Source organism: Centropristis striata, chromosome 1 (genome assembly GCF_030273125.1).
Source record: "Centropristis striata isolate RG_2023a ecotype Rhode Island chromosome 1, C.striata_1.0, whole genome shotgun sequence".
NCBI lineage: Eukaryota > Metazoa > Chordata > Actinopteri > Perciformes > Serranidae > Centropristis > Centropristis striata.
Window position 1 is genome coordinate 44,047,904 of NC_081517.1, and position 8,647 is coordinate 44,056,550.

General features: G+C 40.0%; 1 long non-coding RNA gene and 3 other non-coding genes across 5 annotated transcripts; 1 reads left to right on the plus strand and 3 right to left on the minus strand.

The window, feature by feature from the left end:
• Positions 1-910: 910 nt before the first annotated feature.
• On the plus strand, positions 911-3,799 carry LOC131981828 (uncharacterized). 2 transcript variants are annotated; one of them, XR_009395847.1, is made up of 5 exons: positions 911-1,040; positions 1,182-1,250; positions 1,348-1,502; positions 2,332-2,435; positions 2,513-3,799. It is a non-coding gene; the product is annotated as an uncharacterized LOC131981828 (long non-coding RNA). The 2 variants fall into 2 exon arrangements; XR_009395598.1 differs by having other exon boundaries at positions 2,332-3,799.
• Positions 3,800-5,019: 1,220 nt separating this feature from the next.
• Positions 5,020-5,102, minus strand: trnal-cag (transfer RNA leucine (anticodon CAG)). The gene has a single exon. It is a non-coding gene; the product is annotated as a tRNA-Leu (tRNA).
• A 1,359-nt stretch (positions 5,103-6,461) lies between these two features.
• On the minus strand, positions 6,462-6,544 carry trnal-cag (transfer RNA leucine (anticodon CAG)). The gene has a single exon. It is a non-coding gene; the product is annotated as a tRNA-Leu (tRNA).
• A 2,020-nt stretch (positions 6,545-8,564) lies between these two features.
• Positions 8,565-8,647, minus strand: trnal-cag (transfer RNA leucine (anticodon CAG)). The gene has a single exon. It is a non-coding gene; the product is annotated as a tRNA-Leu (tRNA).

Sequence of the window (8,647 nt, forward strand, 5' to 3'; positions counted from 1 at the left end):
CCTGACGGGACGTTTGCTGCTGGCTACACGATGGACGCATGGGAGAGATGGCGTGTCGTGTGCCTGGCGGCTCTCTCCCTGGAGGACGTGGAAGATCTCTATCTATTCAGAACCCAGATAACAGGGCTTTTGCTGATTGGAATATGCTTTGCTCTGGTTTATCGAGTTACACAGAAAACGGTGACAGCTCTTCAAAGCCTCTTAAGGCTGCCCGTGATGATTGTTACGATGGCCGGAGCTATCAGAACTCAGACTGTGGCCAAGGACCGCACCCTGGATGAGATCAAAGAGCGACTGACGGCTCTGGAAAAGTGACAGGATCGATTTGGAGACCAATGTGGACATTATCGAGATAGAGTAGCAGAAAACGGCTGCAATCTTTTGCCTACAGCCCAAATTCCAATCTTATCTGGCCTCCCCCCTCACAGCCTTGATTCAAGGTCTTGTGGAAAACTCCCCTGTGAGTTCTGCAGTGAGACTCTCCAATCCCCCGCCCAACCTCCCACTGACCACCCCCAGCCTCGTAGACCGCCATGGTAAAAAGGCGCGAACATTTCTGGAGGAAAGCAGAGGTACCAGTTTCTTCCGATCACTCTAAAAAAAACCCTATTTCTTTATTTTTATATGTAGACGTTCAGGAAGAACTGAGGATGCTCAAAGTGAACAACAGATCAATGATAGGAGCTACGGTTTAGCCAAAAATTCTTTTTGTTTGAGGAGAACGTTTTGCTGTTTTTTCGCTCCCTGTCAGTGGCTTCACAGGAGCCACAGGAGTTCACACACCAACACCTGCTTTATTATCTAACAGGACTTCCTCGTCTTTTCCATTTTGAAAACAGTTCAAATTGTAATCTAATAATGTATGGGTGAGAGTCACGGGTCAGAGTCAAGCACACTCAAAAATTCTTTAGAAATGTTCTAGTTACTATTAAAATGTTACATTTTCCACCCAGGCAGGACTTTTTTCAGGGTTGTTGCTGTGTGCCTGGTGCTGCTGTGTGTTCTCCTCCTGGCCGGCATCATAGGCACTGGACTCCACTGTAAGAAATGAACGTTTATTTTCTCTAAGATCACAATATTTGCACTCTAGTCACCAGCATTATGCCAACATTTGTTTTTAATGTTGTGAGCATTTAAATGAACACTGGTTATGGATGAGAACAGTTTATTCTCCCTTGCAGACAGATTTAAACTGCAGACCCTCAGCAGGAGCTGTCCTGAAAACAGAAGCCAAACTTTGGCTGAATTCAGTGAGTTTAGACTTTGACTTGTATGCATCTGACTGAAGCTGTTTGTGTGTGTTTGCAGTGGGCGTTTTAACACGTTTACTTCCTGAATTGCTTGCAGATCACTTCTGTAAAGACGGCTGCAAGTCATTCAACAACAGTTTTTATTACATTTCTTCTGAGAAGAGTTCTGTATTGAAGAACTGGGAGGACAGCAGACAGGACTGCAGAGACAGACGGGCAGATCTAGTCATTGTAACCAACAAAGAAGAGCAGGTAAAACAAAATAAGTTAAAGATTTTGTTGTGATTGACATTCTTATTTATCCTTTGAGTTAATACTGTAGTAAGAACTAAAGCCCCACTGATATTAGATAAAATAAGATTCTAATTTTATTAATCCCACAACGTGGAAATGTTTAGTGTTACAGCAGCAAAGTGGATAGCAAGATAGAGGAGCTTCAATAAAAATAACAATAGTAAACAAGCAATATAAACTAGAAATATAAGAAAGGTATTAACAGTTAAACAAGCAATATATATATATATATATATATATATATAGACACACATATATATGTGATTTTTATATATATATATATATATATATATATATGTATTAAAAATGTACAATTTAAATAAGTTGAAATATAAAAAATATATGGGATTTTTGAGACAATTTTGGCGGATGATACAGTGAATTTTTGAATAAAAATGCAAAGGTACTCAAAAGGCTGCTTTCATAAACAAATACAATTATTAAAAAATATTATACATTATTATACATTATACATACAATGTGTTACACTGTCAACCAATTCTACAAATGAAAACTGAGGGAAAAAAGAATGAATTAAAAGCTAAATAAACATCAGTACTATATGTCCAGTAGCAGTCAAATGCTGACCATTTAAAAAAATAATTAAAAATAAAAGACATAGCTCTATGACATGATTCCTATATCACTCCAAACATTGTCAACTGCATTATATTTCATGTTTTCATAGATACAATATGTCTGTGATAGGCCAATAACAGCAGATAAACCATCAGAATCCATTTTATTGTAACAACCCACATTGTAACTTTTTTTCTTTACACTTCAGGGATTCATTAATTCCTTCAACCAGGAATTCTGGATCGGTCTGACTGACAGAGAAGAAGAGGGAACATGGAGATGGGTAGATGGTTCAGTTCTGAACAGCTCAGGGTAAGACTTTTATTTCTTTAATGCTATTTTCTGCATCATCTGCTGCAATAATTCCAGATTTGTCTGTTTTTGAACAGGTTTTGGTATCCAGGCCAGCCCAACAAATATACGTTGAAGGAGAATTGTGTCAACACGTTTCGGTCTGGAGAGCTGAACCGTTGGAATGATGCTAACTGTTCTGCCTCGAGACCCTGGATCTGTGAAAAACCTTTGGATGTCTAATGTCATTTGTAAATATTCTGTGATAAGCACCAAAAAATAGCTTTTTATCTTTTTTTTTTTACAAAAGACTTTTTTGAAACACACAAACATTCTCCTCCCTCTAGCAGCCGTAGATTCTGCCCTACAAAGTCTAACTGCATTAACTACTTTTTTGGTCGAAATTGACTTATAAACTAAAAATGAACTCCTTGATGTCTGTTTAATCTTGTGACAAAGTTTTAGATTTCAATTTTGCTTTCACTCAGAGAAATAATGATATAAAAATTGCAGTAACTACAAAATCCAACTCAAAACCAAAGCAGACCGCATTAATTGCACTTACAACAGTCTGTTTTGACTGAGATACAGTGTAGTCTTGTATTTATTCATTGTGTTGAATAGTGAAGACAAGAATAATAGAAATTATAAGTTTATCAGAAGGGGAAATTATTTTCTAGATATTGATTAAATAAAAAGGGGGAAGAAATAATATTAAGTCTAAAATATAACATTACTTCATAATATTTAGTCTAAAATACACAAATCTTTGAATAGAGTTGTTTTTTACACTTTTAAATACACTTATAACAAAATCAATTTGAAAATGTTTATTCACTGAAAACAAAATATAACAGCTGGAAGAAGACAACAACATTACTATTAGAAGATTTTACAGGAAAACCAGAGTGCAGTAACTACATCTTTGGGGTCAAAGGTCAAATAACTCTTCATGATTTTTGAGTATAAAAATGACATCATCAATACATGTAGATAACCCATTTGGCTGGACATTTAAAAAAACGTTAAAAAACTTTAAAGCAGTTTTTCTCAGTTTAACCCTTTTGCTAGTTGTAGTTAGACTTTGTAGGGCAGAATTGGAGGCTTGAATTTGTTATGGAAGTCAAGTGTGTGTGTGAGAAGGTGTTTGTTTGTTACAGTTTTTCTCAGTCACTTTGGTGCATTTCTCACATCACTATGTGCATTTGCAATTTGCAACAGTTAATGCATTTCTCAAAACAATTAGTACAAACTGCAAAACCGCGGGCACCCCGACGTGTGTTGACGGGTGAGGACCCGTTCAACGCCGCTTTCAGCTTTAATTATTTTTGAAACTGTCATTTCTGCCAAATTTTGAATATTTTATATATCCCTTGCTTATTTTATTGTGAATTTAGGAGACACTGTCTGACCAAGCTTGAAAATAAAAATGCCAAATGGATTTTGAGTTATGTCATGATTATTACTGCCTGAATAAAAAAAATGCATTTTATCTGCATAATAGGAGAATTTTTGTCATTAAGAAGTCAAGAAATTCCACAAATTAACTTTGGATAAGACGTACCTGTTCTCACCTCATGGATCTGACTGAGAGAATGCAGAAGTGTGTAAAGTTGTCATCAAAGCAAAAGGAAGAATCTAAAATATTTTTTACAACATTCTGGTTTAACACTTTTTTTTGTTACTACATAAGTCCATGTGTACAATCGTTCATAGTTTTGATGTCCTCAGTATCAATTTACAATGTTGAAAATAATAAAGAAAAGAAAATACATAAAGAAAGAAATGAAGAAAAACCACTGAATGAGAAGGTGTGTCCAAACTTTTGACAACTTTTGTCTGTTTGTTTACAGTAAGCAGCGGACACACTGTGCACAGTTAGCGATGCCGGTTAATTCACGATCACTATGTTTATGATCAGCGGAAACGCTGTGCATAATTAGTTACGCTGCTTTGTTTATGATCAGCTGCTGAAGTTGTGCACAGTTAGCGACGGCGGACACAGTCGCGTCTCCCATGTTTAATCCGTCGCGTATTTGATCACAGTTGAAACTGTCGCTAAGCGATTCCGCGACGATCGAAAACCATACATCACCTCTGGAATCTGGAGGTAAATCATTCTGGGGGCCTTTTTGTAATGGAGACACGCAGAATGAGCAGACATTTGACAGGGCGTAGCCTGAGACTTTCCTGGTGGCCACTCTTCCCCCTAAAGAGACACTGCTGAAGAGGCCAGACGTCTTTCACTGGCAGAGCGTAGTGGGTGGGAGGGTTTGTGGGCCTGAACAAAGGAGTTCAGATAAGCAGGGGCTGTGCCCGTTGCTATTTTGTAGGCAAGAGACAAGGCTACATTTGATGCGGGCTGTGACCGGGAGCCAATGCAGAGAGATGAGGAGCGGAGTGACACGTTTGCTTAAGACTTGCAGGAGTTTTAAAATAAAAGGTTGTTGTCAGAAGTGGAATTTGAACCCTGAACGCAGCGCCTGAGACTGCTCAGCCATCCTGACATGCAGCTGTTACTGGTAACTCTGCAAGACAACTGACAGGAGGAGGAGCCCATTTCATGCAGGTTTAGTAGAGCACCATTTGCCAAAGACATAATAGCTGTCAGAAGTGGGATTCGAACCCACGCCTCCAGGGGAGACTGCGACCTGAACGCAGCGCCTTAGACCGCTCGGCCATCCTGACATGCAGCTGCTTATGGTAGACCTAGTGAGCTAGATACGTTTGTGTGTGTTATCTTATCCAGGTCACTTTTGGGGACATAGCAGACTTGCCTTAATTTACTGGAGACTTACCTACTACTAACTACAAACATTAACACACCAAAAATCCCTCAAATCAGCTTTTTCTCAATTGTAGGGAAAGCTGCCTGCCTCCTCCTTATTTAGGCCTACCTTTCTCTTTCCTTTCTCCTATACTGCTGTAGAAGATCTGGGTCGATGTATATCTTCTGTCTGTGTTCCTCCACCCTAGCTCTTGAAGCAGCCTTCTTATGTACACTTTCCTTTGCTCTTCATGATTAAGAATATGACTTAGCATTAGTTATATGTAGCGCCTTCAACCTCAATGGCAGAAAGCAACCTACATTTCCTCGAGGTCCAGAAAGCTGGACTTTGACTGGAAGTTGAACAATGATCCTTTAATTGCCTACCAACAATTATGGGGTTTAATCCTGTGCTGTGCGAAATAGTCTGTTCATTCTACTACCCAGGTAGGTTTTGTGGTGAACGTTCTTATCTGTTTCAAAGTGGAATGAGTAGATGACTTTGTTCCTCGGAGTGGATCCCGATCTCCGTCCGCTGTCGATCGCCTGGCTCGCCACTGAACCAACGAAGGTTCAGAATCGTACCGATCAATTCCTGATCCAGAAAAAAAGGAAAAATCTACACGCATGGTGTAGAAAATACATTTTAGTTAATACTGTATCCATATTCATCACATGACATTCTACTACTCCTACTCTGATTCTCTGCAGATATGTAGCAGGTCCCGGCTTGGTCTCCGCTGGCAGATTTGAAGATGATCCTCTGATAGGAGTTTTCTGGAAATATAACACAGAAATCAGCGAAGCAGGACCACTGTTGCTCATTCTCCATTCATCTGGAGTATGAGCTCTACTTCGCGATTCATTGCCCAGAGTCCCAGTGACGCTGCAGGCAGGTGCTGCCACCCAGTGTCCATTTCACGCAACAGCGCGTCATTGTGTGTTTCCCTGTGTGACTTCTTATACTAAATTAGACAGATTATAATGAACTAATACAATAGCAATAAACTAAACATTGACTAATTTGATGCAGGCTGTGACCGGGTGCCAGTGCAGAGAGATAAGGAGCGGAGTGACAAGTTTGCTTAAAACTTGTAGGAGTTTTAAAACAAAAGGTTATTGTCAGAAGTGGAATTCCAACCCTGAACGCAGCGCCTGAGACTGCTCGGCCGATCTGACATGCAGCTGTTACTGGTAACTCTGCAAGACAACTGACAGGAGGAGGAGGAGCCCATTTCATGCAGGTTTAGTAGAGCACCATTTGCCAAAGACATTATTGCTGTCAGAAGTGGGATTCGAACCCACGCCTCCAGGGGAGACTGCGACCTGAACGCAGCGCCTTAGACCGCTCGGCCATCCTGACATGCAGCTGCTTGTGGTAACTTTGCTACACCCAGTGACCTAGATACGTTTGTGTGTGTTATCTTATCTAGGTCACTTGTGGGGACATAGCAGACTTGCCTTACTAACTACAAACATTGACACACCAAAAATCCCTCAAATCAGCTTTTCCTCAATTGTGGGGAAAGCTGCCTCCCTCCTCCTTATTTAGGCCTACCTTTCTCTATCCTTTCTCCTATACTCCTGTAGAAGATCTGGGTCCTTGTATATCTTCTGTCTGTGTTTCTCCACCCTAGGTCTTGAAGCAGCCTTCTTATGTACACTTCCCTTTGCTCTTCATGATTAAGAATATGACTTAGCATTAGTTATATGTAGCGCCTTCAACCTCAATGGCAGAAAGCAACCTACATTTCCTAGAGGTCCAGAAAGCTGGACTCTGACTGTAAGTTGAACAATGATCCTTTAATTGCCTACCAACAATTATGGGGTTTAATCCTGTGCTGTGCGAAATAGTCTGTTCATTCGACTACCCAGGTAGGTTTTGTGGTGAACGTTCTCATCTGTTTCAAAGGGGAATGAGTAGATGACTGTGTTCTTCTGAGTGGATCCCGATCTCCGTCCGCTGTCGATCGCCTGGCTCGCCACTGAACCAACAAAGGTTCAGAATCGTACCGATCAATCCCTGATCAAGCAAAAAAAAAAACAATCTGCATGCATGGTGCAGAAAATACATTTCAGTTAATACTGTATCCATATTCATCACATGACTTTCTACTACTCCTACTCTGATTCTCTGCAGATATGTAGCAGGTCCCGGCTTGGTCTCCGCTGGCAGATTTGAAGATCATCCTCTGATAGGAGTTTCCTGGAAATAAAACACAGAAATCAGCGAAGCAGGACCACTGTTGCTCATTCTCCATTCATCTGGATTACTTTTTATTTACACATTCAATTTTAACTTTTTCACTGCAAGCATGAATTATTTCTGTTATTAGTCTTCATTGAAACAGTGGTTATAACCACATTTGAATAACATTCACATGAATGTCCAATTGTACATATTTCCAAGAAAATAAACTTAGTATTGGACCAAAAATAAACATTTTCCCTTTTAATCATGTCATCTGTCTATCATCAATCATGTATTCACTTCTCCCTCAAACACACATTGTCTTTATCCTCTCATAGAAAGAGTATTTTCTTTGTAATAACTGTACATGTTACAAGTGTTCGTTTAATATAATAGAATAAATCTCCCTTGCAGTTAGGCAATTTCACATTTACACCATAAGAATACAAACGGAAATAAAACACATGGCTGACTCATAAGTTGCCGTTTTAATACATGAGTTCGAAACCATATCACAGTTTAGCAGTTAACGGAAAACGAGCGTGTCCTTCACCAAGCTGCCGTTGTAACTGATTTTTAGCATTAGCTTAAACATTTTGAACATTGTATCAAACCACCAAAAGATTTTCACACATACAGCCCATAGACTGCATAAAATAGATACAGCCATAACCCACAAATACCCAGGAGCCGAAAGAAACAAAGTAACAGTTGCTACGGTGTTGGCAATATTTTCTCAACTACAATGTACCATGACACTTTAATATTTACATACTTAACACGCATTTAGCTTGCAAACCACATATCACCGGGGATTCATATTCGTTTTTCAACATTTGTAGGCTTTTAAAAAAGTGAGTAACTTACTTGGAAATAAAACAGAAATCAGCGACGCAGGACCACTGTTGCTCATTCTCCATTCATCTGGATTATGAGCTCCACTTCGCGATTCATTGCCCAGAGTCCCAGTGACGCTGCAGGCAGGTGCTGCCACCCAGTGTCCATTTCACGCAACAGCGCATCATTATGTGTTTCCCTGTGTGACTTCTTATACTAAATTAGACAGATTATAATGAACTAATACAATAGACATGCAGCTGTTACTGGTAACTCTGCAAGACAACTGACAGGAGGAGGAGGAGCCCATTTCATGCAGGTTTAGTCGAGCACCATTTGCCAAAGACATAATAGCTGTCAGAAGTGGGATTCGAACCCACGCCTCCAGGGGAGACTGCGACCTGAACGCAGCGCCTTAGACCGCTCGGCCATCCTGAC